Source organism: Falco punctatus (genome assembly GCF_963210335.1).
Source record: "Falco punctatus genome assembly, contig: scaffold_234, whole genome shotgun sequence".
Classification (NCBI taxonomy): Eukaryota; Metazoa; Chordata; class Aves; order Falconiformes; family Falconidae; genus Falco; species Falco punctatus.
The window spans coordinates 29,749-56,599 of NW_027660099.1; the positions used below are offsets into that span (position 1 = coordinate 29,749).

Below are 26,851 nucleotides of genomic sequence, written 5' to 3' on the forward strand. Positions count from 1 at the left end.
GTCTCTCGGGGCTGCGCCGCTACCTCAGCGAGGAGGCGAGGAGCGGCGGCGGGGCGGCCCCGGTGCTCGCCGCTTGTGGCGGCCTGGCGGGGCCCGGGAGAGGGGAGGGGTCGGCCCGCGGCGACCTGCCGCCCCCCCCCCGCCGCCTCTGGGCTGCCCGGGCAGCCGCCGCAGCTCTGCGCGGGGCTTTGTCTTTCCCCCAGCCGCCGGCCTGAGCCGCGGCAGCGGGCTGGGTCTGGAAGCGCCCTGCAAGTCTGACGGGGGTATCGCTGCCGTGCATGTTGTCTGCCTGTCTACCGATCGTTCCTGCCTCTTGTTCTGCTGGGGTAATTCCTTTGGGTAACGCGTCGGGCTCCGAATGGAGTGCATCCTGACTTCCTCCTGACCCCTGCGAGACGTTACCGGTGTTTGCCTTCCTCGTGTTTCACAGGGCCTCGGCTGTCGCGTGCGGAGAAGCTGTCAGCCTTGTCAGAAGAGAGCGTGTAGCCAGCAAGCGCGTCGTGGTGCTTCGGGACCAAGCTGATACCGCAGGCGTCCGTCTTTTGTTTGCGAAAAGGGATCGCGAGGAAACGTGCCGGTGTCGGAGGGGGAAGAGGTAGGAGGCAGCTTTCAACCGCTTTTAGGCTTGACTCCTGCGTTCCTGAGAACGGTTCTGGGCTTTGAGGGGTTTGCTTTTGGCTTTTTGCCTTAAGCTCGTCCTCCGTCACCGCTGTCGGCGTGCGCCGAGCCGCTGCTTAGGGAGCGGTGGCGGTACAGGCTGTGTGCGTGCCGACCGTCCTCGAGGCTGTAGCTGTATCCTACCCTAAAAAAAGCTCTCCGTAATACCCTGCTTCCGTTAGGACGCAATTTTCTCGAGTTCCCCCCCCACCCCGGGGTGATTTTCCCACACGCCTGCAGGCAGCAGGACTAACGTCATCTCCTTTTGCCCGCCTGGGCTCGGACTAAAATCCCTTCCCTGGCTGTTCTTTAGCTTGTACAGCCTTTGAGCCTTCCCTCGGGCCTGGCTGATGGTCCTTTGCCATTTCACCCCGTTCACAGCCAGCGTGAGTTTCGGTACCGACTATGTCAACGAATTTCAGCTGCACGACAAACCTGCTTTTTTGTCAATTAAATTAATCTCAGCCTTTTAATTGCTTTCGAAGGGAACTACAGGAGATCCTGTCGGCGTGGTGGCCTAGCGTAAGCGATGATGGAGAGGCGCATCGGATGTGACCTCCGTGTCAGCTCGGTGTGCCTCAGACAGACTGCATTTGGCACTCCGTGGCGTGCTGCGCAGCTCCAGAAATTCACGGTAGGGGAAAAAAAAGGGGCGAAAATGACAGTCGCGCTGAAACACGAGTTGGGAAGAAATGCTGTACGTGAGGGCTTTCCGTTGAGCGAGGCAGCTGGTCTTGCTTGTGGATCTTTGGGGTACGAGCCTGACGCCGAGCAGCTCGTTTTTCATTTGACGTGCCTGGAGTTGTTTTCAAAGGGATGGAAGAGAAGCTTATGAAATAGGATAGGTTACCGAGTCTTCCTAAAACGCTCACGACAGTTACGTAGAAAGCCGAAGCGAAGGACGAGGGAATAAAGTTCTGTGCTTCCTAAGTAAATACGGTACGCTTAAAAGTGATCTCCGTGCAGGGTCCTAGTTGTTTCTGTTTTTAAAATCAGAAAGAAGTTTAAGAAGTCTCAGCGGTTAGTCGTGTGGGAAATAAATGGCTCTTCCGCAAAAAATTCCACGTCAGCGAGGCTCTTTGAACGATTCTTCTCGCAATCGATTCCGACTACAGCCAGTTCATGGTTTAATGTCGAGGTGTGTGCTCGCTCTCCTCTAAAGCAGTATTTCGTTTGCATTTCAGTCCTGTGGGTCATGACAAATTTGGGAAGAACCCGAAGGAAACTTTTCATCCTGGGACACAGAAGGTAGGAGGTGAGTTGTTTTGGGGGTTTGGTTTTTTTGTTTGTTTTGTTTCTGTTTGGTTTTTTTTTTTGGTTGGTCGGTTGTGGCTTTTTATTCTTCTCTGGAAAAATAAGTCGTTACGTAGAAATGCTAGCGGTTTGTTTCTTTCTGTAGCAGGATAATAAGGAGGAGTAGAGTTACAGGTAGAGAATCGGCTGTCTTTATCAGTTGAAGTGGCTACTTTGAAATTAAAACAAATACAGGAGCACATTAACGGGGGGTTTTGCGCTGTGTCTTCGGTACCGGTGTGCTAAAGATGTTGTTTTGTTTACAGGATTCATTGGCTGTCGAAGAGCGAGAGGTAAATGTAAACTTTTCACTCCTAGCACTCACTCGGTGACGTGTACCGACTGAGGTATCAATTGCTTATTGCAGTGAAAAACTGCGGCGTTTCTGTGCAGCGTCTGAGATCGAAAATCATTTCAGGCACTGGCATAACCTATCGTACTAATAGATGACCAGCTTTAGTAACGTCATCAAAAAATCGTAATCTGTGATGGAAAGCAGAGTCTGAGGCGTCTGCTACTTGAGCATGTAACGGAGCTGGTACGAAGCGTATGTTGCCGTGCGTAGGTCGTGTACAAAAGATGTATCTAACAGTCCTTAGAGGAAACCTTATTTGAGGTCTTTTGTTTGATTGTCTGTTTGTCCTGTAGTTTTTGGTTTTCTTTCTCCGGGACCTGTGAATTTTGAATGTGGAGTCCTGCATGCTAAGGATGGGCAGCTTACAGACGAGGAAACGTTCGGCGCCGGTGAGTTTTTCACCTTTGTCTCGGCTGAGGGTTGCCTAAGGTGTTGAGCTTCACTGCGAGTACAAACATGCACGGTCCTGACCCTCTTAGGCTTGGTCTTGGGAGCCTTGAAGGCTTGTATACCAATCGAATCGTTACACTGAATAAACTGTTCCTTTTTTTTCTAGCGGGCGTTCCCAGAATGAAGCGGTGTGGAGCTGAAGGGGACTACGATTTCAAGGTTGACGGAGCCATTTGGACCGAGTCTTGAAGATCTCTTCGGTGTTTGTTCAAGGAAACTTAGTCTCGAGACAGTCCTCTGGCTCGCTGGCGAAACGGTAGGAAACTGCTTTGTTGATCCTGACGGTGCAGTCTGTTGGAAAGTACAGATTCCTTGAGGGATCAGAACCACGTCCGTTGTTTCTCTGATTTAAAGGTGAACAGGCCTGTGTCGTTCAAGGGAAGACTCAGCGTTGGTTTTGTTTCTCTGAAACACAAAGTGCCCCATCTAAAGTGCTTACAGAGTCTGAGTTGATTTTTCAAAAGCAGAGACTTGTGCCGTTTGCAAACCGCCTGTCGCACTGCTCAAAGACAAAAGACGTTCACCCGAGAAAGTTTTTGGAAACGAATGCCAAATAGACGTGGGGAAAGAGCTGGAGAGGTTTATGTCTTGTCTGTCGAATTACCTTCTCTTTAGTGCCCTTACATTTGACAAGAAAAGGTTTCATTGCCTCTTTTATCGTGAAGACAATGTTGCTGGTGTTTTTATAAGGAAAAAAAAAAAAAAAAGTGTATGCCTGGTCTCTCGAGTGATTCTTTTGTTTTTTCTTTTTTTTTTTTTTTTTTTTTCTCTTTTTCTCTAGACTGGTTGAATTGAATATGTTCACTGGAAGAAGTTGATCCAGCGAGATGTGAAGCCGGGCGACTTGCTAAGGGGCCGTGGGCAGAGTTCCCTTCTCGCTTCCATTCGTCTAATAAAGGGTGCAGTCTGTTAGGTAGACTGGCTGCAGTACCGAAATTTTTTCGCCAGGCGGCAGCAGCGTGGCCGCCCTGCAGAGTAAGGGCAGCGCATGCGCAGACGGGGCTTGAAGCCAAAGGGGGCGTGGTCTGGGGGGAGTAGTCGCGTGGTGATGACGCAATTCCGCTTCTGCGCATGCGCAGAAGAGGTACTGGCAAAACTAAGGGCAGCGCATGCGCAGTGCCGGCTTGAAGCCAAAGGGGGCGTGGTCTCCGGCGGCGTCGCATGCGTATGACGCAATTCCGCTTCTGCGCATGCGCAGAAGAGGTACTGGCAAAACTAAGGGCAGCGCATGCGCAGTGCCGGACTGAAGCCAAAGGGGGCGTGGTCTCCGGCGGCGTCGCATGCGTATGACGCAATTCCGCTTTTGCGCGTGCGCGGAAACGGCTTGCCCCCTAGGGGCGGGGCTTCGGCCTCGCACGTACGGGTTACGCAGACGGCCCCGGAAGTGGGGTTCATTTCCAGCCCGCGCGGCGCGCCGCCGCGCCCGTGGCGGTGCGGAGCCTTCGCCGGCAGCCTGGAAGACTTTCGGGCCGGGACGTGCGGCGGCGCGCTGGGTGAGCGCTCGGCCTGAGGGCGGGCGGGCGGGCGGGCGGGCAGCGGCCGAAGGGGGGGGGGGGCGGGCGGCGGGCCGGCGCTCGGCCGCGGCGGGGAGCGCCTGGTGCCGGCGGCGGGCGGGCTGAGGCGGGCGGCCCGGCCCGGCCCGGGACCGGCGGGGCTGCCGGCCGTTCTCGTCTCCCCGGCAGCGACGGTGGTCAGCGGGCTCCTCACGGTGCTGCCTATTTTGGGCTGGTGTTTTTTTTTTTTTTTGTCTCTCGGGGCTGCGCCGCTACCTCAGCGAGGAGGCGAGGAGCGGCGGCGGGGCGGCCCCGGTGCTCGCCGCTTGTGGCGGCCTGGCGGGGCCCGGGAGAGGGGAGGGGTCGGCCCGCGGCGACCTGCCGCCCCCCCCCCGCCGCCTCTGGGCTGCCCGGGCAGCCGCCGCAGCTCTGCGCGGGGCTTTGTCTTTCCCCCAGCCGCCGGCCTGAGCCGCGGCAGCGGGCTGGGTCTGGAAGCGCCCTGCAAGTCTGACGGGGGTATCGCTGCCGTGCATGTGGTCTGCCTGTCTACCGATCGTTCCTGCCTCTTGTTCTGCTGGGGTAATTCCTTTGGGTAACGCGTCGGGCTCCGAATGGAGTGCATCCTGACTTCCTCCTGACCCCTGCGAGACGTTACCGGTGTTTGCCTTCCTCGTGTTTCACAGGGCCTCGGCTGTCGCGTGCGGAGAAGCTGTCAGCCTTGTCAGAAGAGAGCGTGTAGCCAGCAAGCGCGTCGTGGTGCTTCGGGACCAAGCTGATACCGCAGGCGTCCGTCTTTTGTTTGCGAAAAGGGATCGCGAGGAAACGTGCCGGTGTCGGAGGGGGAAGAGGTAGGAGGCAGCTTTCAACCGCTTTTAGGCTTGACTCCTGCGTTCCTGAGAACGGTTCTGGGCTTTGAGGGGTTTGCTTTTGGCTTTTTGCCTTAAGCTCGTCCTCCGTCACCGCTGTCGGCGTGCGCCGAGCCGCTGCTTAGGGAGCGGTGGCGGTACAGGCTGTGTGCGTGCCGACCGTCCTCGAGGCTGTAGCTGTATCCTACCCTAAAAAAAGCTCTCCGTAATACCCTGCTTCCGTTAGGACGCAATTTTCTCGAGTTCCCCCCCCACCCCGGGGTGATTTTCCCACACGCCTGCAGGCAGCAGGACTAACGTCATCTCCTTTTGCCCGCCTGGGCTCGGACTAAAATCCCTTCCCTGGCTGTTCTTTAGCTTGTACAGCCTTTGAGCCTTCCCTCGGGCCTGGCTGATGGTCCTTTGCCATTTCACCCCGTTCACAGCCAGCGTGAGTTTCGGTACCGACTATGTCAACGAATTTCAGCTGCACGACAAACCTGCTTTTTTGTCAATTAAATTAATCTCAGCCTTTTAATTGCTTTCGAAGGGAACTACAGGAGATCCTGTCGGCGTGGTGGCCTAGCGTAAGCGATGATGGAGAGGCGCATCGGATGTGACCTCCGTGTCAGCTCGGTGTGCCTCAGACAGACTGCATTTGGCACTCCGTGGCGTGCTGCGCAGCTCCAGAAATTCACGGTAGGGGAAAAAAAAGGGGCGAAAATGACAGTCGCGCTGAAACACGAGTTGGGAAGAAATGCTGTACGTGAGGGCTTTCCGTTGAGCGAGGCAGCTGGTCTTGCTTGTGGATCTTTGGGGTACGAGCCTGACGCCGAGCAGCTCGTTTTTCATTTGACGTGCCTGGAGTTGTTTTCAAAGGGATGGAAGAGAAGCTTATGAAATAGGATAGGTTACCGAGTCTTCCTAAAACGCTCACGACAGTTACGTAGAAAGCCGAAGCGAAGGACGAGGGAATAAAGTTCTGTGCTTCCTAAGTAAATACGGTACGCTTAAAAGTGATCTCCGTGCAGGGTCCTAGTTGTTTCTGTTTTTAAAATCAGAAAGAAGTTTAAGAAGTCTCAGCGGTTAGTCGTGTGGGAAATAAATGGCTCTTCCGCAAAAAATTCCACGTCAGCGAGGCTCTTTGAACGATTCTTCTCGCAATCGATTCCGACTACAGCCAGTTCATGGTTTAATGTCGAGGTGTGTGCTCGCTCTCCTCTAAAGCAGTATTTCGTTTGCATTTCAGTCCTGTGGGTCATGACAAATTTGGGAAGAACCCGAAGGAAACTTTTCATCCTGGGACACAGAAGGTAGGAGGTGAGTTGTTTTGGGGGTTTGGTTTTTTTGTTTGTTTTGTTTCTGTTTGGTTTTTTTTTTTGGTTGGTCGGTTGTGGCTTTTTATTCTTCTCTGGAAAAATAAGTCGTTACGTAGAAATGCTAGCGGTTTGTTTCTTTCTGTAGCAGGATAATAAGGAGGAGTAGAGTTACAGGTAGAGAATCGGCTGTCTTTATCAGTTGAAGTGGCTACTTTGAAATTAAAACAAATACAGGAGCACATTAACGGGGGGTTTTGCGCTGTGTCTTCGGTACCGGTGTGCTAAAGATGTTGTTTTGTTTACAGGATTCATTGGCTGTCGAAGAGCGAGAGGTAAATGTAAACTTTTCACTCCTAGCACTCACTCGGTGACGTGTACCGACTGAGGTATCAATTGCTTATTGGAGTGAAAAACTGCGGCGTTTCTGTGCAGCGTCTGAGATCGAAAATCATTTCAGGCACTGGCATAACCTATCGTACGAATAGATGACCAGCTTTAGTAACGTCATCAAAAAATCGTAATCTGTGATGGAAAGCAGAGTCTGAGGCGTCTGCTACTTGAGCATGTAACGGAGCTGGTACGAAGCGTATGTTGCCGTGCGTAGGTCGTGTACAAAAGATGTATCTAACAGTCCTTAGAGGAAACCTTATTTGAGGTCTTTTGTTTGATTGTCTGTTTGTCCTGTAGTTTTTGGTTTTCTTTCTCCGGGACCTGTGAATTTTGAATGTGGAGTCCTGCATGCTAAGGATGGGCAGCTTACAGACGAGGAAACGTTCGGCGCCGGTGAGTTTTTCACCTTTGTCTCGGCTGAGGGTTGCCTAAGGTGTTGAGCTTCACTGCGAGTACAAACATGCACGGTCCTGACCCTCTTAGGCTTGGTCTTGGGAGCCTTGAAGGCTTGTATACCAATCGAATCGTTACACTGAATAAACTGTTCCTTTTTTTTCTAGCGGGCGTTCCCAGAATGAAGCGGTGTGGAGCTGAAGGGGACTACGATTTCAAGGTTGACGGAGCCATTTGGACCGAGTCTTGAAGATCTCTTCGGTGTTTGTTCAAGGAAACTTAGTCTCGAGACAGTCCTCTGGCTCGCTGGCGAAACGGTAGGAAACTGCTTTGTTGATCCTGACGGTGCAGTCTGTTGGAAAGTACAGATTCCTTGAGGGATCAGAACCACGTCCGTTGTTTCTCTGATTTAAAGGTGAACAGGCCTGTGTCGTTCAAGGGAAGACTCAGCGTTGGTTTTGTTTCTCTGAAACACAAAGTGCCCCATCTAAAGTGCTTACAGAGTCTGAGTTGATTTTTCAAAAGCAGAGACTTGTGCCGTTTGCAAACCGCCTGTCGCACTGCTCAAAGACAAAAGACGTTCACCCGAGAAAGTTTTTGGAAACGAATGCCAAATAGACGTGGGGAAAGAGCTGGAGAGGTTTATGTCTTGTCTGTCGAATTACCTTCTCTTTAGTGCCCTTACATTTGACAAGAAAAGGTTTCATTGCCTCTTTTATCGTGAAGACAATGTTGCTGGTGTTTTTATAAGGAAAAAAAAAAAAAAAAGTGTATGCCTGGTCTCTCGAGTGATTCTTTTGTTTTTTCTTTTTTTTTTTTTTTTTTTTTCTCTTTTTCTCTAGACTGGTTGAATTGAATATGTTCACTGGAAGAAGTTGATCCAGCGAGATGTGAAGCCGGGCGACTTGCTAAGGGGCCGTGGGCAGAGTTCCCTTCTCGCTTCCATTCGTCTAATAAAGGGTGCAGTCTGTTAGGTAGACTGGCTGCAGTACCGAAATTTTTTCGCCAGGCGGCAGCAGCGTGGCCGCCCTGCAGAGTAAGGGCAGCGCATGCGCAGACGGGGCTTGAAGCCAAAGGGGGCGTGGTCTGGGGGGAGTAGTCGCGTGGTGATGACGCAATTCCGCTTCTGCGCATGCGCAGAAGAGGTACTGGCAAAACTAAGGGCAGCGCATGCGCAGTGCCGGCTTGAAGCCAAAGGGGGCGTGGTCTCCGGCGGCGTCGCATGCGTATGACGCAATTCCGCTTCTGCGCATGCGCAGAAGAGGTACTGGCAAAACTAAGGGCAGCGCATGCGCAGTGCCGGACTGAAGCCAAAGGGGGCGTGGTCTCCGGCGGCGTCGCATGCGTATGACGCAATTCCGCTTTTGCGCGTGCGCGGAAACGGCTTGCCCCCTAGGGGCGGGGCTTCGGCCTCGCACGTACGGGTTACGCAGACGGCCCCGGAAGTGGGGTTCATTTCCAGCCCGCGCGGCGCGCCGCCGCGCCCGTGGCGGTGCGGAGCCTTCGCCGGCAGCCTGGAAGACTTTCGGGCCGGGACGTGCGGCGGCGCGCTGGGTGAGCGCTCGGCCTGAGGGCGGGCGGGCGGGCGGGCGGGCAGCGGCCGAAGGGGGGGGGGGGCGGGCGGCGGGCCGGCGCTCGGCCGCGGCGGGGAGCGCCTGGTGCCGGCGGCGGGCGGGCTGAGGCGGGCGGCCCGGCCCGGCCCGGGACCGGCGGGGCTGCCGGCCGTTCTCGTCTCCCCGGCAGCGACGGTGGTCAGCGGGCTCCTCACGGTGCTGCCTATTTTGGGCTGGTGTTTTTTTTTTTTTTTGTCTCTCGGGGCTGCGCCGCTACCTCAGCGAGGAGGCGAGGAGCGGCGGCGGGGCGGCCCCGGTGCTCGCCGCTTGTGGCGGCCTGGCGGGGCCCGGGAGAGGGGAGGGGTCGGCCCGCGGCGACCTGCCGCCCCCCCCCCGCCGCCTCTGGGCTGCCCGGGCAGCCGCCGCAGCTCTGCGCGGGGCTTTGTCTTTCCCCCAGCCGCCGGCCTGAGCCGCGGCAGCGGGCTGGGTCTGGAAGCGCCCTGCAAGTCTGACGGGGGTATCGCTGCCGTGCATGTGGTCTGCCTGTCTACCGATCGTTCCTGCCTCTTGTTCTGCTGGGGTAATTCCTTTGGGTAACGCGTCGGGCTCCGAATGGAGTGCATCCTGACTTCCTCCTGACCCCTGCGAGACGTTACCGGTGTTTGCCTTCCTCGTGTTTCACAGGGCCTCGGCTGTCGCGTGCGGAGAAGCTGTCAGCCTTGTCAGAAGAGAGCGTGTAGCCAGCAAGCGCGTCGTGGTGCTTCGGGACCAAGCTGATACCGCAGGCGTCCGTCTTTTGTTTGCGAAAAGGGATCGCGAGGAAACGTGCCGGTGTCGGAGGGGGAAGAGGTAGGAGGCAGCTTTCAACCGCTTTTAGGCTTGACTCCTGCGTTCCTGAGAACGGTTCTGGGCTTTGAGGGGTTTGCTTTTGGCTTTTTGCCTTAAGCTCGTCCTCCGTCACCGCTGTCGGCGTGCGCCGAGCCGCTGCTTAGGGAGCGGTGGCGGTACAGGCTGTGTGCGTGCCGACCGTCCTCGAGGCTGTAGCTGTATCCTACCCTAAAAAAAGCTCTCCGTAATACCCTGCTTCCGTTAGGACGCAATTTTCTCGAGTTCCCCCCCCACCCCGGGGTGATTTTCCCACACGCCTGCAGGCAGCAGGACTAACGTCATCTCCTTTTGCCCGCCTGGGCTCGGACTAAAATCCCTTCCCTGGCTGTTCTTTAGCTTGTACAGCCTTTGAGCCTTCCCTCGGGCCTGGCTGATGGTCCTTTGCCATTTCACCCCGTTCACAGCCAGCGTGAGTTTCGGTACCGACTATGTCAACGAATTTCAGCTGCACGACAAACCTGCTTTTTTGTCAATTAAATTAATCTCAGCCTTTTAATTGCTTTCGAAGGGAACTACAGGAGATCCTGTCGGCGTGGTGGCCTAGCGTAAGCGATGATGGAGAGGCGCATCGGATGTGACCTCCGTGTCAGCTCGGTGTGCCTCAGACAGACTGCATTTGGCACTCCGTGGCGTGCTGCGCAGCTCCAGAAATTCACGGTAGGGGAAAAAAAAGGGGCGAAAATGACAGTCGCGCTGAAACACGAGTTGGGAAGAAATGCTGTACGTGAGGGCTTTCCGTTGAGCGAGGCAGCTGGTCTTGCTTGTGGATCTTTGGGGTACGAGCCTGACGCCGAGCAGCTCGTTTTTCATTTGACGTGCCTGGAGTTGTTTTCAAAGGGATGGAAGAGAAGCTTATGAAATAGGATAGGTTACCGAGTCTTCCTAAAACGCTCACGACAGTTACGTAGAAAGCCGAAGCGAAGGACGAGGGAATAAAGTTCTGTGCTTCCTAAGTAAATACGGTACGCTTAAAAGTGATCTCCGTGCAGGGTCCTAGTTGTTTCTGTTTTTAAAATCAGAAAGAAGTTTAAGAAGTCTCAGCGGTTAGTCGTGTGGGAAATAAATGGCTCTTCCGCAAAAAATTCCACGTCAGCGAGGCTCTTTGAACGATTCTTCTCGCAATCGATTCCGACTACAGCCAGTTCATGGTTTAATGTCGAGGTGTGTGCTCGCTCTCCTCTAAAGCAGTATTTCGTTTGCATTTCAGTCCTGTGGGTCATGACAAATTTGGGAAGAACCCGAAGGAAACTTTTCATCCTGGGACACAGAAGGTAGGAGGTGAGTTGTTTTGGGGGTTTGGTTTTTTTGTTTGTTTTGTTTCTGTTTGGTTTTTTTTTTTGGTTGGTCGGTTGTGGCTTTTTATTCTTCTCTGGAAAAATAAGTCGTTACGTAGAAATGCTAGCGGTTTGTTTCTTTCTGTAGCAGGATAATAAGGAGGAGTAGAGTTACAGGTAGAGAATCGGCTGTCTTTATCAGTTGAAGTGGCTACTTTGAAATTAAAACAAATACAGGAGCACATTAACGGGGGGTTTTGCGCTGTGTCTTCGGTACCGGTGTGCTAAAGATGTTGTTTTGTTTACAGGATTCATTGGCTGTCGAAGAGCGAGAGGTAAATGTAAACTTTTCACTCCTAGCACTCACTCGGTGACGTGTACCGACTGAGGTATCAATTGCTTATTGCAGTGAAAAACTGCGGCGTTTCTGTGCAGCGTCTGAGATCGAAAATCATTTCAGGCACTGGCATAACCTATCGTACTAATAGATGACCAGCTTTAGTAACGTCATCAAAAAATCGTAATCTGTGATGGAAAGCAGAGTCTGAGGCGTCTGCTACTTGAGCATGTAACGGAGCTGGTACGAAGCGTATGTTGCCGTGCGTAGGTCGTGTACAAAAGATGTATCTAACAGTCCTTAGAGGAAACCTTATTTGAGGTCTTTTGTTTGATTGTCTGTTTGTCCTGTAGTTTTTGGTTTTCTTTCTCCGGGACCTGTGAATTTTGAATGTGGAGTCCTGCATGCTAAGGATGGGCAGCTTACAGACGAGGAAACGTTCGGCGCCGGTGAGTTTTTCACCTTTGTCTCGGCTGAGGGTTGCCTAAGGTGTTGAGCTTCACTGCGAGTACAAACATGCACGGTCCTGACCCTCTTAGGCTTGGTCTTGGGAGCCTTGAAGGCTTGTATACCAATCGAATCGTTACACTGAATAAACTGTTCCTTTTTTTTCTAGCGGGCGTTCCCAGAATGAAGCGGTGTGGAGCTGAAGGGGACTACGATTTCAAGGTTGACGGAGCCATTTGGACCGAGTCTTGAAGATCTCTTCGGTGTTTGTTCAAGGAAACTTAGTCTCGAGACAGTCCTCTGGCTCGCTGGCGAAACGGTAGGAAACTGCTTTGTTGATCCTGACGGTGCAGTCTGTTGGAAAGTACAGATTCCTTGAGGGATCAGAACCACGTCCGTTGTTTCTCTGATTTAAAGGTGAACAGGCCTGTGTCGTTCAAGGGAAGACTCAGCGTTGGTTTTGTTTCTCTGAAACACAAAGTGCCCCATCTAAAGTGCTTACAGAGTCTGAGTTGATTTTTCAAAAGCAGAGACTTGTGCCGTTTGCAAACCGCCTGTCGCACTGCTCAAAGACAAAAGACGTTCACCCGAGAAAGTTTTTGGAAACGAATGCCAAATAGACGTGGGGAAAGAGCTGGAGAGGTTTATGTCTTGTCTGTCGAATTACCTTCTCTTTAGTGCCCTTACATTTGACAAGAAAAGGTTTCATTGCCTCTTTTATCGTGAAGACAATGTTGCTGGTGTTTTTATAAGGAAAAAAAAAAAAAAAAGTGTATGCCTGGTCTCTCGAGTGATTCTTTTGTTTTTTCTTTTTTTTTTTTTTTTTTTTTCTCTTTTTCTCTAGACTGGTTGAATTGAATATGTTCACTGGAAGAAGTTGATCCAGCGAGATGTGAAGCCGGGCGACTTGCTAAGGGGCCGTGGGCAGAGTTCCCTTCTCGCTTCCATTCGTCTAATAAAGGGTGCAGTCTGTTAGGTAGACTGGCTGCAGTACCGAAATTTTTTCGCCAGGCGGCAGCAGCGTGGCCGCCCTGCAGAGTAAGGGCAGCGCATGCGCAGACGGGGCTTGAAGCCAAAGGGGGCGTGGTCTGGGGGGAGTAGTCGCGTGGTGATGACGTAATTCCGCTTCTGCGCATGCGCAGAAGAGGTACTGGCAAAACTAAGGGCAGCGCATGCGCAGTGCCGGCTTGAAGCCAAAGGGGGCGTGGTCTCCGGCGGCGTCGCATGCGTATGACGCAATTCCGTTTTCGCGCATGCGCAGAAGAGGTACTGGCAAAACTAAGGGCAGCGCATGCGCAGTGCCGGCTTGAAGCCAAAGGGGGCGTGGTCTCCGGCGGCGTCGCATGCGTATGACGCAATTCCGCTTTTGCGCGTGCGCGGAAACGGCTTGCCCCCTAGGGGCGGGGCTTCGGCCTCGCACGTACGGGTTACGCAGACGGCCCCGGAAGTGGGGTTCATTTCCAGCCCGCGCGGCGCGCCGCCGCGCCCGTGGCGGTGCGGAGCCTTCGCCGGCAGCCTGGAAGACTTTCGGGCCGGGACGTGCGGCGGCGCGCTGGGTGAGCGCTCGGCCTGAGGGCGGGCGGGCGGGCGGGCGGGCAGCGGCCGAAGGGGGGGGGGGCGGGCGGCGGGCCGGCGCTCGGCCGCGGCGGGGAGCGCCTGGTGCCGGCGGCGGGCGGGCTGAGGCGGGCGGCCCGGCCCGGCCCGGGACCGGCGGGGCTGCCGGCCGTTCTCGTCTCCCCGGCAGCGACGGTGGTCAGCGGGCTCCTCACGGTGCTGCCTATTTTGGGCTGGTTTTTTTTTTTTTTTTTGTCTCTCGGGGCTGCGCCGCTACCTCAGCGAGGAGGCGAGGAGCGGCGGCGGGGCGGCCCCGGTGCTCGCCGCTTGTGGCGGCCTGGCGGGGCCCGGGAGAGGGGAGGGGTCGGCCCGCGGCGACCTGCCGCCCCCCCCCCGCCGCCTCTGGGCTGCCCGGGCAGCCGCCGCAGCTCTGCGCGGGGCTTTGTCTTTCCCCCAGCCGCCGGCCTGAGCCGCGGCAGCGGGCTGGGTCTGGAAGCGCCCTGCAAGTCTGACGGGGGTATCGCTGCCGTGCATGTTGTCTGCCTGTCTACCGATCGTTCCTGCCTCTTGTTCTGCTGGGGTAATTCCTTTGGGTAACGCGTCGGGCTCCGAATGGAGTGCATCCTGACTTCCTCCTGACCCCTGCGAGACGTTACCGGTGTTTGCCTTCCTCGTGTTTCACAGGGCCTCGGCTGTCGCGTGCGGAGAAGCTGTCAGCCTTGTCAGAAGAGAGCGTGTAGCCAGCAAGCGCGTCGTGGTGCTTCGGGACCAAGCTGATACCGCAGGCGTCCGTCTTTTGTTTGCGAAAAGGGATCGCGAGGAAACGTGCCGGTGTCGGAGGGGGAAGAGGTAGGAGGCAGCTTTCAACCGCTTTTAGGCTTGACTCCTGCGTTCCTGAGAACGGTTCTGGGCTTTGAGGGGTTTGCTTTTGGCTTTTTGCCTTAAGCTCGTCCTCCGTCACCGCTGTCGGCGTGCGCCGAGCCGCTGCTTAGGGAGCGGTGGCGGTACAGGCTGTGTGCGTGCCGACCGTCCTCGAGGCTGTAGCTGTATCCTACCCTAAAAAAAGCTCTCCGTAATACCCTGCTTCCGTTAGGACGCAATTTTCTCGAGTTCCCCCCCCACCCCGGGGTGATTTTCCCACACGCCTGCAGGCAGCAGGACTAACGTCATCTCCTTTTGCCCGCCTGGGCTCGGACTAAAATCCCTTCCCTGGCTGTTCTTTAGCTTGTACAGCCTTTGAGCCTTCCCTCGGGCCTGGCTGATGGTCCTTTGCCATTTCACCCCGTTCACAGCCAGCGTGAGTTTCGGTACCGACTATGTCAACGAATTTCAGCTGCACGACAAACCTGCTTTTTTGTCAATTAAATTAATCTCAGCCTTTTAATTGCTTTCGAAGGGAACTACAGGAGATCCTGTCGGCGTGGTGGCCTAGCGTAAGCGATGATGGAGAGGCGCATCGGATGTGACCTCCGTGTCAGCTCGGTGTGCCTCAGACAGACTGCATTTGGCACTCCGTGGCGTGCTGCGCAGCTCCAGAAATTCACGGTAGGGGAAAAAAAAGGGGCGAAAATGACAGTCGCGCTGAAACACGAGTTGGGAAGAAATGCTGTACGTGAGGGCTTTCCGTTGAGCGAGGCAGCTGGTCTTGCTTGTGGATCTTTGGGGTACGAGCCTGACGCCGAGCAGCTCGTTTTTCATTTGACGTGCCTGGAGTTGTTTTCAAAGGGATGGAAGAGAAGCTTATGAAATAGGATAGGTTACCGAGTCTTCCTAAAACGCTCACGACAGTTACGTAGAAAGCCGAAGCGAAGGACGAGGGAATAAAGTTCTGTGCTTCCTAAGTAAATACGGTACGCTTAAAAGTGATCTCCGTGCAGGGTCCTAGTTGTTTCTGTTTTTAAAATCAGAAAGAAGTTTAAGAAGTCTCAGCGGTTAGTCGTGTGGGAAATAAATGGCTCTTCCGCAAAAAATTCCACGTCAGCGAGGCTCTTTGAACGATTCTTCTCGCAATCGATTCCGACTACAGCCAGTTCATGGTTTAATGTCGAGGTGTGTGCTCGCTCTCCTCTAAAGCAGTATTTCGTTTGCATTTCAGTCCTGTGGGTCATGACAAATTTGGGAAGAACCCGAAGGAAACTTTTCATCCTGGGACACAGAAGGTAGGAGGTGAGTTGTTTTGGGGGTTTGGTTTTTTTGTTTGTTTTGTTTCTGTTTGGTTTTTTTTTTTGGTTGGTCGGTTGTGGCTTTTTATTCTTCTCTGGAAAAATAAGTCGTTACGTAGAAATGCTAGCGGTTTGTTTCTTTCTGTAGCAGGATAATAAGGAGGAGTAGAGTTACAGGTAGAGAATCGGCTGTCTTTATCAGTTGAAGTGGCTACTTTGAAATTAAAACAAATACAGGAGCACATTAACGGGGGGTTTTGCGCTGTGTCTTCGGTACCGGTGTGCTAAAGATGTTGTTTTGTTTACAGGATTCATTGGCTGTCGAAGAGCGAGAGGTAAATGTAAACTTTTCACTCCTAGCACTCACTCGGTGACGTGTACCGACTGAGGTATCAATTGCTTATTGCAGTGAAAAACTGCGGCGTTTCTGTGCAGCGTCTGAGATCGAAAATCATTTCAGGCACTGGCATAACCTATCGTACTAATAGATGACCAGCTTTAGTAACGTCATCAAAAAATCGTAATCTGTGATGGAAAGCAGAGTCTGAGGCGTCTGCTACTTGAGCATGTAACGGAGCTGGTACGAAGCGTATGTTGCCGTGCGTAGGTCGTGTACAAAAGATGTATCTAACAGTCCTTAGAGGAAACCTTATTTGAGGTCTTTTGTTTGATTGTCTGTTTGTCCTGTAGTTTTTGGTTTTCTTTCTCCGGGACCTGTGAATTTTGAATGTGGAGTCCTGCATGCTAAGGATGGGCAGCTTACAGACGAGGAAACGTTCGGCGCCGGTGAGTTTTTCACCTTTGTCTCGGCTGAGGGTTGCCTAAGGTGTTGAGCTTCACTGCGAGTACAAACATGCACGGTCCTGACCCTCTTAGGCTTGGTCTTGGGAGCCTTGAAGGCTTGTATACCAATCGAATCGTTACACTGAATAAACTGTTCCTTTTTTTTCTAGCGGGCGTTCCCAGAATGAAGCGGTGTGGAGCTGAAGGGGACTACGATTTCAAGGTTGACGGAGCCATTTGGACCGAGTCTTGAAGATCTCTTCGGTGTTTGTTCAAGGAAACTTAGTCTCGAGACAGTCCTCTGGCTCGCTGGCGAAACGGTAGGAAACTGCTTTGTTGATCCTGACGGTGCAGTCTGTTGGAAAGTACAGATTCCTTGAGGGATCAGAACCACGTCCGTTGTTTCTCTGATTTAAAGGTGAACAGGCCTGTGTCGTTCAAGGGAAGACTCAGCGTTGGTTTTGTTTCTCTGAAACACAAAGTGCCCCATCTAAAGTGCTTACAGAGTCTGAGTTGATTTTTCAAAAGCAGAGACTTGTGCCGTTTGCAAACCGCCTGTCGCACTGCTCAAAGACAAAAGACGTTCACCCGAGAAAGTTTTTGGAAACGAATGCCAAATAGACGTGGGGAAAGAGCTGGAGAGGTTTATGTCTTGTCTGTCGAATTACCTTCTCTTTAGTGCCCTTACATTTGACAAGAAAAGGTTTCATTGCCTCTTTTATCGTGAAGACAATGTTGCTGGTGTTTTTATAAGGAAAAAAAAAAAAAAAAGTGTATGCCTGGTCTCTCGAGTGATTCTTTTGTTTTTTCTTTTTTTTTTTTTTTTTTTTTCTCTTTTTCTCTAGACTGGTTGAATTGAATATGTTCACTGGAAGAAGTTGATCCAGCGAGATGTGAAGCCGGGCGACTTGCTAAGGGGCCGTGGGCAGAGTTCCCTTCTCGCTTCCATTCGTCTAATAAAGGGTGCAGTCTGTTAGGTAGACTGGCTGCAGTACCGAAATTTTTTCGCCAGGCGGCAGCAGCGTGGCCGCCCTGCAGAGTAAGGGCAGCGCATGCGCAGACGGGGCTTGAAGCCAAAGGGGGCGTGGTCTGGGGGGAGTAGTCGCGTGGTGATGACGTAATTCCGCTTCTGCGCATGCGCAGAAGAGGTACTGGCAAAACTAAGGGCAGCGCATGCGCAGTGCCGGCTTGAAGCCAAAGGGGGCGTGGTCTCCGGCGGCGTCGCATGCGTATGACGCAATTCCGTTTTCGCGCATGCGCAGAAGAGGTACTGGCAAAACTAAGGGCAGCGCATGCGCAGTGCCGGCTTGAAGCCAAAGGGGGCGTGGTCTCCGGCGGCGTCGCATGCGTATGACGCAATTCCGCTTTTGCGCGTGCGCGGAAACGGCTTGCCCCCTAGGGGCGGGGCTTCGGCCTCGCACGTACGGGTTACGCAGACGGCCCCGGAAGTGGGGTTCATTTCCAGCCCGCGCGGCGCGCCGCCGCGCCCGTGGCGGTGCGGAGCCTTCGCCGGCAGCCTGGAAGACTTTCGGGCCGGGACGTGCGGCGGCGCGCTGGGTGAGCGCTCGGCCTGAGGGCGGGCGGGCGGGCGGGCGGGCAGCGGCCGAAGGGGGGGGGGGCGGGCGGCGGGCCGGCGCTCGGCCGCGGCGGGGAGCGCCTGGTGCCGGCGGCGGGCGGGCTGAGGCGGGCGGCCCGGCCCGGCCCGGGACCGGCGGGGCTGCCGGCCGTTCTCGTCTCCCCGGCAGCGACGGTGGTCAGCGGGCTCCTCACGGTGCTGCCTATTTTGGGCTGGTTTTTTTTTTTTTTTTTGTCTCTCGGGGCTGCGCCGCTACCTCAGCGAGGAGGCGAGGAGCGGCGGCGGGGCGGCCCCGGTGCTCGCCGCTTGTGGCGGCCTGGCGGGGCCCGGGAGAGGGGAGGGGTCGGCCCGCGGCGACCTGCCGCCCCCCCCCCGCCGCCTCTGGGCTGCCCGGGCAGCCGCCGCAGCTCTGCGCGGGGCTTTGTCTTTCCCCCAGCCGCCGGCCTGAGCCGCGGCAGCGGGCTGGGTCTGGAAGCGCCCTGCAAGTCTGACGGGGGTATCGCTGCCGTGCATGTTGTCTGCCTGTCTACCGATCGTTCCTGCCTCTTGTTCTGCTGGGGTAATTCCTTTGGGTAACGCGTCGGGCTCCGAATGGAGTGCATCCTGACTTCCTCCTGACCCCTGCGAGACGTTACCGGTGTTTGCCTTCCTCGTGTTTCACAGGGCCTCGGCTGTCGCGTGCGGAGAAGCTGTCAGCCTTGTCAGAAGAGAGCGTGTAGCCAGCAAGCGCGTCGTGGTGCTTCGGGACCAAGCTGATACCGCAGGCGTCCGTCTTTTGTTTGCGAAAAGGGATCGCGAGGAAACGTGCCGGTGTCGGAGGGGGAAGAGGTAGGAGGCAGCTTTCAACCGCTTTTAGGCTTGACTCCTGCGTTCCTGAGAACGGTTCTGGGCTTTGAGGGGTTTGCTTTTGGCTTTTTGCCTTAAGCTCGTCCTCCGTCACCGCTGTCGGCGTGCGCCGAGCCGCTGCTTAGGGAGCGGTGGCGGTACAGGCTGTGTGCGTGCCGACCGTCCTCGAGGCTGTAGCTGTATCCTACCCTAAAAAAAGCTCTCCGTAATACCCTGCTTCCGTTAGGACGCAATTTTCTCGAGTTCCCCCCCCACCCCGGGGTGATTTTCCCACACGCCTGCAGGCAGCAGGACTAACGTCATCTCCTTTTGCCCGCCTGGGCTCGGACTAAAATCCCTTCCCTGGCTGTTCTTTAGCTTGTACAGCCTTTGAGCCTTCCCTCGGGCCTGGCTGATGGTCCTTTGCCATTTCACCCCGTTCACAGCCAGCGTGAGTTTCGGTACCGACTATGTCAACGAATTTCAGCTGCACGACAAACCTGCTTTTTTGTCAATTAAATTAATCTCAGCCTTTTAATTGCTTTCGAAGGGAACTACAGGAGATCCTGTCGGCGTGGTGGCCTAGCGTAAGCGATGATGGAGAGGCGCATCGGATGTGACCTCCGTGTCAGCTCGGTGTGCCTCAGACAGACTGCATTTGGCACTCCGTGGCGTGCTGCGCAGCTCCAGAAATTCACGGTAGGGGAAAAAAAAGGGGCGAAAATGACAGTCGCGCTGAAACACGAGTTGGGAAGAAATGCTGTACGTGAGGTCTTTCCGTTGAGCGAGGCAGCTGGTCTTGCTTGTGGATCTTTGGGGTACGAGCCTGACGCCGAGCAGCTCGTTTTTCATTTGACGTGCCTGGAGTTGTTTTCAAAGGGATGGAAGAGAAGCTTATGAAATAGGATAGGTTACCGAGTCTTCCTAAAACGCTCACGACAGTTACGTAGAAAGCCGAAGCGAAGGACGAGGGAATAAAGTTCTGTGCTTCCTAAGTAAATACGGTACGCTTAAAAGTGATCTCCGTGCAGGGTCCTAGTTGTTTCTGTTTTTAAAATCAGAAAGAAGTTTAAGAAGTCTCAGCGGTTAGTCGTGTGGGAAATAAATGGCTCTTCCGCAAAAAATTCCACGTCAGCGAGGCTCTTTGAACGATTCTTCTCGCAATCGATTCCGACTACAGCCAGTTCATGGTTTAATGTCGAGGTGTGTGCTCGCTCTCCTCTAAAGCAGTATTTCGTTTGCATTTCAGTCCTGTGGGTCATGACAAATTTGGGAAGAACCCGAAGGAAACTTTTCATCCTGGGACACAGAAGGTAGGAGGTGAGTTGTTTTGGGGGTTTGGTTTTTTTGTTTGTTTTGTTTCTGTTTGGTTTTTTTTTTTGGTTGGTCGGTTGTGGCTTTTTATTCTTCTCTGGAAAAATAAGTCGTTACGTAGAAATGCTAGCGGTTTGTTTCTTTCTGTAGCAGGATAATAAGGAGGAGTAGAGTTACAGGTAGAGAATCGGCTGTCTTTATCAGTTGAAGTGGCTACTTTGAAATTAAAACAAATACAGGAGCACATTAACGGGGGGTTTTGCGCTGTGTCTTCGGTACCGGTGTGCTAAAGATGTTGTTTTGTTTACAGGATTCATTGGCTGTCGAAGAGCGAGAGGTAAATGTAAACTTTTCACTCCTAGCACTCACTCGGTGACGTGTACCGACTGAGGTATCAATTGCTTATTGCAGTGAAAAACTGCGGCGTTTCTGTGCAGCGTCTGAGATCGAAAATCATTTCAGGCACTGGCATAACCTATCGTACTAATAGATGACCAGCTTTAGTAACGTCATCAAAAAATCGTAATCTGTGATGGAAAGCAGAGTCTGAGGCGTCTGCTACTTGAGCATGTAACGGAGCTGGTACGAAGCGTATGTTGCCGTGCGTAGGTCGTGTACAAAAGATGTATCTAACAGTCCTTAGAGGAAACCTTATTTGAGGTCTTTTGTTTGATTGTCTGTTTGTCCTGTAGTTTTTGGTTTTCTTTCTCCGGGACCTGTGAATTTTGAATGTGGAGTCCTGCATGCTAAGGATGGGCAGCTTACAGACGAGGAAACGTTCGGCGCCGGTGAGTTTTTCACCTTTGTCTCGGCTGAGGGTTGCCTAAGGTGTTGAGCTTCACTGCGAGTACAAACATGCACGGTCCTGACCCTCTTAGGCTTGGTCTTGGGAGCCTTGAAGGCTTGTATACCAATCGAATCGTTACACTGAATAAACTGTTCCTTTTTTTTCTAGCGGGCGTTCCCAGAATGAAGCGGTGTGGAGCTGAAGGGGACTACGATTTCAAGGTTGACGGAGCCATTTGGACCGAGTCTTGAAGATCTCTTCGGTGTTTGTTCAAGGAAACTTAGTCTCGAGACAGTCCTCTGGCTCGCTGGCGAAACGGTAGGAAACTGCTTTGTTGATCCTGACGGTGCAGTCTGTTGGAAAGTACAGATTCCTTGAGGGATCAGAACCACGTCCGTTGTTTCTCTGATTTAAAGGTGAACAGGCCTGTGTCGTTCAAGGGAAGACTCAGCGTTGGTTTTGTTTCTCTGAAACACAAAGTGCCCCATCTAAAGTGCTTACAGAGTCTGAGTTGATTTTTCAAAAGCAGAGACTTGTGCCGTTTGCAAACCGCCTGTCGCACTGCTCAAAGACAAAAGACGTTCACCCGAGAAAGTTTTTGGAAACGAATGCCAAATAGACGTGGGGAAAGAGCTGGAGAGGTTTATGTCTTGTCTGTCGAATTACCTTCTCTTTAGTGCCCTTACATTTGACAAGAAAAGGTTTCATTGCCTCTTTTATCGTGAAGACAATGTTGCTGGTGTTTTTATAAGGAAAAAAAAAAAAAAAAGTGTATGCCTGGTCTCTCGAGTGATTCTTTTGTTTTTTCTTTTTTTTTTTTTTTTTTTTTCTCTTTTTCTCTAGACTGGTTGAATTGAATATGTTCACTGGAAGAAGTTGATCCAGCGAGATGTGAAGCCGGGCGACTTGCTAAGGGGCCGTGGGCAGAGTTCCCTTCTCGCTTCCATTCGTCTAATAAAGGGTGCAGTCTGTTAGGTAGACTGGCTGCAGTACCGAAATTTTTTCGCCAGGCGGCAGCAGCGTGGCCGCCCTGCAGAGTAAGGGCAGCGCATGCGCAGACGGGGCTTGAAGCCAAAGGGGGCGTGGTCTGGGGGGAGTAGTCGCGTGGTGATGACGCAATTCCGCGCATGCGCAGAAGAGGTACTGGCAAAACTACGGGCAGCGCATGCGCAGTGCCGGCTTGAAGCCAAAGGGGGCGTGGTCTCCGGCGGCGTCGCATGCGTATGACGCAATTCCGCTTCTGCGCATGCGCAGAAGAGGTACTGGCAAAACTAAGGGCAGCGCATGCGCAGTGCCGGACTGAAGCCAAAGGGGGCGTGGTCTCCGGCGGCGTCGCATGCGTATGACGCAATTCCGCTTCTGCGCGTGCGCGGAAACGGCTTGCCCCCTAGGGGCGGGGCTTCGGCCTCGCACGTACGGGTTACGCAGACGGCCCCGGAAGTGGGGTTCATTTCCAGCCCGCGCGGCGCGCCGCCGCGCCCGTGGCGGTGCGGAGCCTTCGCCGGCAGCCTGGAAGACTTTCGGGCCGGGACGTGCGGCGGCGCGCTGGGTGAGCGCTCGGCCTGAGGGCGGGCGGGCGGGCGGGCGGGCAGCGGCCGAAGGGGGGGGGGGGCGGGCGGCGGGCCGGCGCTCGGCCGCGGCGGGGAGCGCCTGGTGCCGGCGGCGGGCGGGCTGAGGCGGGCGGCCCGGCCCGGCCCGGGACCGGCGGGGCTGCCGGCCGTTCTCGTCTCCCCGGCAGCGACGGTGGTCAGCGGGCTCCTCACGGTGCTGCCTATTTTGGGCTGTTTTTTTTTTTTTGTTTTTTTTTTTTTTGTCTCTCGGGGCTGCGCCGCTACCTCAGCGAGGAGGCGAGGAGCGGCGGCGGGGCGGCCCCGGTGCTCGCCGCTTGTGGCGGCCTGGCGGGGCCCGGGAGAGGGGAGGGGTCGGCCCGCGGCGACCTGCCGCCCCCCCCCCGCCGCCTCTGGGCTGCCCGGGCAGCCGCCGCAGCTCTGCGCGGGGCTTTGTCTTTCCCCCAGCCGCCGGCCTGAGCCGCGGCAGCGGGCTGGGTCTGGAAGCGCCCTGCAAGTCTGACGGGGGTATCGCTGCCGTGCATGTTGTCTGCCTGTCTACCGATCGTTCCTGCCTCTTGTTCTGCTGGGGTAATTCCTTTGGGTAACGCGTCGGGCTCCGAATGGAGTGCATCCTGACTTCCTCCTGACCCCTGCGAGACGTTACCGGTGTTTGCCTTCCTCGTGTTTCACAGGGCCTCGGCTGTCGCGTGCGGAGAAGCTGTCAGCCTTGTCAGAAGAGAGCGTGTAGCCAGCAAGCGCGTCGTGGTGCTTCGGGACCAAGCTGATACCGCAGGCGTCCGTCTTTTGTTTGCGAAAAGGGATCGCGAGGAAACGTGCCGGTGTCGGAGGGGGAAGAGGTAGGAGGCAGCTTTCAACCGCTTTTAGGCTTGACTCCTGCGTTCCTGAGAACGGTTCTGGGCTTTGAGGGGTTTGCTTTTGGCTTTTTGCCTTAAGCTCGTCCTCCGTCACCGCTGTCGGCGTGCGCCGAGCCGCTGCTTAGGGAGCGGTGGCGGTACAGGCTGTGTGCGTGCCGACCGTCCTCGAGGCTGTAGCTGTATCCTACCCTAAAAAAAGCTCTCCGTAATACCCTGCTTCCGTTAGGACGCAATTTTCTCGAGTTCCCCCCCCACCCCGGGGTGATTTTCCCACACGCCTGCAGGCAGCAGGACTAACGTCATCTCCTTTTGCCCGCCTGGGCTCGGACTAAAATCCCTTCCCTGGCTGTTCTTTAGCTTGTACAGCCTTTGAGCCTTCCCTCGGGCCTGGCTGATGGTCCTTTGCCATTTCACCCCGTTCACAGCCAGCGTGAGTTTCGGTACCGACTATGTCAACGAATTTCAGCTGCACGACAAACCTGCTTTTTTGTCAATTAAATTAATCTCAGCCTTTTAATTGCTTTCGAAGGGAACTACAGGAGATCCTGTCGGCGTGGTGGCCTAGCGTAAGCGATGATGGAGAGGCGCATCGGATGTGACCTCCGTGTCAGCTCGGTGTGCCTCAGACAGACTGCATTTGGCACTCCGTGGCGTGCTGCGCAGCTCCAGAAATTCACGGTAGGGGAAAAAAAAGGGGCGAAAATGACAGTCGCGTAGAAACACGAGTTGGGAAGAAATGCTGTACGTGAGGGCTTTCCGTTGAGCGAGGCAGCTGGTCTTGCTTGTGGATCTTTGGGGTACGAGCCTGACGCCGAGCAGCTCGTTTTTCATTTGACGTGCCTGGAGTTGTTTTCAAAGGGATGGAAGAGAAGCTTATGAAATAGGATAGGTTACCGAGTCTTCCTAAAACGCTCACGACAGTTACGTAGAAAGCCGAAGCGAAGGACGAGGGAATAAAGTTCTGTGCTTCCTAAGTAAATACGGTACGCTTAAAAGTGATCTCCGTGCAGGGTCCTAGTTGTTTCTGTTTTTAAAATCAGAAAGAAGTTTAAGAAGTCTCAGCGGTTAGTCGTGTGGGAAATAAATGGCTCTTCCGCAAAAAATTCCACGTCAGCGAGGCTCTTTGAACGATTCTTCTCGCAATCGATTCCGACTACAGCCAGTTCATGGTTTAATGTCGAGGTGTGTGCTCGCTCTCCTCTAAAGCAGTATTTCGTTTGCATTTCAGTCCTGTGGGTCATGACAAATTTGGGAAGAACCCGAAGGAAACTTTTCATCCTGGGACACAGAAGGTAGGAGGTGAGTTGTTTTGGGGGTTTGGTTTTTTTGTTTGTTTTGTTTCTGTTTGGTTTTTTTTTTTGGTTGGTCGGTTGTGGCTTTTTATTCTTCTCTGGAAAAATAAGTCGTTACGTAGAAATGCTAGCGGTTTGTTTCTTTCTGTAGCAGGATAATAAGGAGGAGTAGAGTTACAGGTAGAGAATCGGCTGTCTTTATCAGTTGAAGTGGCTACTTTGAAATTAAAACAAATACAGGAGCACATTAACGGGGGGTTTTGCGCTGTGTCTTCGGTACCGGTGTGCTAAAGATGTTGTTTTGTTTACAGGATTCATTGGCTGTCGAAGAGCGAGAGGTAAATGTAAACTTTTCACTCCTAGCACTCACTCGGTGACGTGTACCGACTGAGGTATCAATTGCTTATTGCAGTGAAAAACTGCGGCGTTTCTGTGCAGCGTCTGAGATCGAAAATCATTTCAGGCACTGGCATAACCTATCGTACTAATAGATGACCAGCTTTAGTAACGTCATCAAAAAATCGTAATCTGTGATGGAAAGCAGAGTCTGAGGCGTCTGCTACTTGAGCATGTAACGGAGCTGGTACGAAGCGTATGTTGCCGTGCGTAGGTCGTGTACAAAAGATGTATCTAACAGTCCTTAGAGGAAACCTTATTTGAGGTCTTTTGTTTGATTGTCTGTTTGTCCTGTAGTTTTTGGTTTTCTTTCTCCGGGACCTGTGAATTTTGAATGTGGAGTCCTGCATGCCAAGGATGGGCAGCTTACAGACGAGGAAACGTTCGGCGCCGGTGAGTTTTTCACCTTTGTCTCGGCTGAGGGTTGCCTAAGGTGTTGAGCTTCACTGCGAGTACAAACATGCACGGTCCTGACCCTCTTAGGCTTGGTCTTGGGAGCCTTGAAGGCTTGTATACCAATCGAATCGTTACACTGAATAAACCGTTTCTTTCTTTTCCTAGCGGGCGTTCCCAGAATGAAGCGGTGTGGAGCTGAAGGGGACTACGATTTCAAGGTTGACGGAGCCATTTGGACCGAGTCTTGAAGATCTCTTCGGTGTTTGTTCAAGGAAACTTAGTCTCGAGACAGTCCTCTGGCTCGCTGGCGAAACGGTAGGAAACTGCTTTGTTGATCCTGACGGTGCAGTCTGTTGGAAAGTACAGATTCCTTGAGGGATCAGAACCACGTCCGTTGTTTCTCTGATTTAAAGGTGAACAGGCCTGTGTCGTTCAAGGAAAGACTCAGCGTTGGTTTTGTTTCTCTGAAACACAAAGTGCCCCATCTAAAGTGCTTACAGAGTCTGAGCTGATTTTTCAAAAGCAGAGACTTGTGCCGTTTGCAAACCGCCTGTCGCACTGCTCAAAGACAAAAGACGTTCACCCGAGAAAGTTTTTGGAAACGAATGCCAAATAGACGTGGGGAAAGAGCTGGAGAGGTTTATGTCTTGTCTGTCGAATTACCTTCTCTTTAGTGCCCTTACATTTGACAAGAAAAGGTTTCATTGCCTCTTTTATCGTTAAGCACCTGTGTCCACAGATTGATCATCTGTTGCTTCTCTGTTCTCCCACTGATTAACTGGACTGGGTTTTAAACCAGCCTTGGATTAGGGCTATGCCAGGGACCGGGCCTGGTTCTGCCACTTAGCTGCTTCGGCACTTTAAATTTCTTAGTTAAAAATACATTTTATCTAACATTAACCTTAAATGTAGTAAAGCATACCTAAATACTATGGAGTAGTATGTGGAGGCTTTTCCTGATCATAGTTACATTCAAATAGTTAATAGCTTAATGATTTCTATGGTAGGTTGCATTCTGTGCTGGGATGTCATCTCATTAATTTCCACTGGATGGCGATAGAGGATTGAATTATTTTTATTTTTATTTACTGTTTCGTTTCCTTTTAACATGGACCGAGTTTTCCAGCGTCACGTGTCATATCTGCGTGCAAGTCGAGGACCATGTTAACAGCACGAAACTTTGCATGTGGGGTTTTATGTACTGCAGTTTCTTTATAGTATCCAAGCTCTGTGCGGTACCTCTGGGTGCTCTCTGAGACAACTCGACAGGCAGCTACCGATTACATTCAGAAAGCTGTTACTAGTTGCTGTATCTTGAAAGACTCTGTGTGTTGTACAGGTGTTCTTCAAATGGCAGGAATCATGGCTTTGACAAAGCATAGGAATTATTAAGCTGCATTCTTCCTGACGCTATCTTTTAGTGTAATTACAGGATCAAAACCCATACTGGCTGAATTCTTAATTGTACTCTCACCTTGTTTGAATGTTGTAAGCTGTAGAAAGTAAGTCTCATACAGTGGTTTAAGAATGGGTATATTTTTCTAAAATTTTTTATTTGCTTGATCATAACTACCATAAAGTGAGGTTAACGATTGATTTTCATGCATATTTCATACTTCCTAATTAAAATCTCTTTTTTTCTGTGGC

The 26,851-nt window shown here is 53.1% G+C and overlaps 1 long non-coding RNA gene across 21 annotated transcripts in view; it reads left to right on the top strand.

Annotated features, from left to right (window-relative positions):
* The window catches only part of LOC308058001, a 56,466-nt gene extending 29,621 nt beyond the window's left edge, over window positions 1-26,845 (top strand). For 12 of the 21 annotated variants that reach the window (XR_013925588.1, XR_013925597.1, XR_013925598.1 and 9 more), the window contains 41 exons: window positions 431-595; window positions 1,143-1,291; window positions 1,842-1,912; window positions 2,318-2,488; window positions 2,599-2,694; window positions 2,862-3,011; window positions 3,110-4,248; window positions 4,932-5,096; window positions 5,644-5,792; window positions 6,343-6,413; window positions 6,718-6,989; window positions 7,100-7,195; window positions 7,363-7,512; window positions 7,611-8,749; window positions 9,433-9,597; window positions 10,145-10,293; window positions 10,844-10,914; window positions 11,320-11,490; window positions 11,601-11,696; window positions 11,864-12,013; window positions 12,112-12,732; window positions 13,933-14,097; window positions 14,645-14,793; window positions 15,344-15,414; window positions 15,820-15,990; window positions 16,101-16,196; window positions 16,364-16,513; window positions 16,612-17,232; window positions 18,433-18,597; window positions 19,145-19,293; window positions 19,844-19,914; window positions 20,320-20,490; window positions 20,601-20,696; window positions 20,864-21,013; window positions 21,112-21,732; window positions 22,938-23,102; window positions 23,650-23,798; window positions 24,349-24,412; window positions 25,106-25,201; window positions 25,370-25,519; window positions 25,618-26,845. This is a non-coding gene — a long non-coding RNA (uncharacterized lncRNA). Of the gene's footprint in view, window positions 1-430; window positions 596-1,142; window positions 1,292-1,841; window positions 1,913-2,317; window positions 2,489-2,598; window positions 2,695-2,861; window positions 3,012-3,109; window positions 4,249-4,931; window positions 5,097-5,643; window positions 5,793-6,342; window positions 6,414-6,717; window positions 6,990-7,099; window positions 7,196-7,362; window positions 7,513-7,610; window positions 8,750-9,432; window positions 9,598-10,144; window positions 10,294-10,843; window positions 10,915-11,319; window positions 11,491-11,600; window positions 11,697-11,863; window positions 12,014-12,111; window positions 12,733-13,932; window positions 14,098-14,644; window positions 14,794-15,343; window positions 15,415-15,819; window positions 15,991-16,100; window positions 16,197-16,363; window positions 16,514-16,611; window positions 17,233-18,432; window positions 18,598-19,144; window positions 19,294-19,843; window positions 19,915-20,319; window positions 20,491-20,600; window positions 20,697-20,863; window positions 21,014-21,111; window positions 21,733-22,937; window positions 23,103-23,649; window positions 23,799-24,348; window positions 24,420-25,105; window positions 25,202-25,369; window positions 25,520-25,617 lie in introns of all 21 variants that reach the window. The other 9 variants (XR_013925587.1, XR_013925590.1, XR_013925591.1 and 6 more) reach the window with 9 other exon arrangements.
* Window positions 26,846-26,851: the final 6 nt, after the last annotated feature.